The sequence below is a fragment of the Gadus chalcogrammus genome, chromosome 3, assembly GCF_026213295.1.
Source record: "Gadus chalcogrammus isolate NIFS_2021 chromosome 3, NIFS_Gcha_1.0, whole genome shotgun sequence".
NCBI classification, from domain to species: Eukaryota; Metazoa; Chordata; class Actinopteri; order Gadiformes; family Gadidae; genus Gadus; species Gadus chalcogrammus.
In genome coordinates this window covers 6,791,005-6,792,554 of record NC_079414.1, presented here as the reverse complement: position 1 = coordinate 6,792,554, position 1,550 = coordinate 6,791,005, and positions in this window count along the sequence as shown.

Sequence of the window (1,550 nt, the reverse complement as noted above, 5' to 3'; positions counted from 1 at the left end):
TCACCTATAACTACAGGCTGATCTGCTACATGTTCACCTATATCTACAGGCTGATCCGGAACTAGATGTAGATGCTGTTGTGTTGTCAGCGGGTGAGGCCACCAAAGTGAAGTGTAGTCCGAGAATAAAGTTTTCCATATTCATTTGAAAAAACCTTGTAAAAGTTCTGGCTTGAAAGTTGCAGAAACTGAAAAGTGGAGAAACATTAAGATTAGTCATGAAGTAGGCATAAGACACAATTAAAAGAGCATAATGGCCCTGCCAACCATGTCTGGTTTGGCCTATGGTTGCACGGTGATTGAGTCAGTCCTATCTTTCGGAGCAATTTTAGTTGATGGCTGCCATTAAATGAGGCTTCACAGTCACCACTTCATACTTGAAAGCTCAATCTACAAGTTTACCTTAGAAAAAGAGAAAACTCTATCATTTAAGCTGGACAAAAACGTTTGCCTCAAGACCAATGGTTTTCCTTGATTATAAGTGTTGTGGTTGAACTTGAAGTCACTTGATAATTCCTTAAATTTGAAGCACTACGAATATATTTTAGGGCAGATTGATAGAGCCAAACACTTTTATGTTCCCATGCTAGATGGTGCCTAAAGCAACAGTGAATGTAGCCTAATTTGACCCTGTCCACATTCATAATATGATCATATAAATTATCATATTATGGATATATTTAGATATTTTTTAACAACAGTTGTAAAGAGAATCATATACATTTCCCCAACTACTTAAATAGTCATTGTTCTTGTCATAGATACAGATGTTAGTGTAGTGCCTGGTTGGATAGGCCAGTTATATCTTACTTCAAATAGACCGCAGCATATTAATTTGGACGGTGGTACATTGTGTCATGGCCATGTTGTAAATAATGCTGAGGAGAATTTTATGTTGAAGGTCAGGAAATGTATTTTTGTATTTTGTTAATTTGTGCGCTTTGCTCATGAAACCACATAACTTTCTGACTCTATACATAGTGGAGCGTAGTAGTCCTATACTTTAAACCTCACTTTTGGCAATCACTTCAAAAGCATGTCTAAATCTCAGAGCGTAAGTAAAGCAAGTAAAAAACATAATACAATTCATTATATTCGACTTCCTATTCGACTTCACTGATACAACACTGAAGGTCAGATTCTTCTCCATTAATAATGCTCATTTTAGAACTGGATGTGTCGATTATAAGATAATTGTCAAATTGAATAGCTTGATTTAAAATGCACTGAGAAACGTGTTTAATGTGAAAAACACAGGCCATGGTAATCTCACTGTCAATGCCATAACTTCCTCGAGGGCTATATAATGCGGAAAGGCCTGTTCTAACTGATTTTTATCTATAAATTATCTATCATATATCAATATGCAATTAGCAAGGGAATTCCCTAGCATGTTTCACAGGTTGGCAAATTAAACCATTATGCTAATGAGTATCAATAATGCCAGTGCTCGGGGTCAGGAGCAGCCATGTTGCCTTGGACAAAGCCAGCGAAGTAGCAAATTAACATAATTGCTCCCTTAGCTTATTCTATCATCCTGAGAAATGCGTC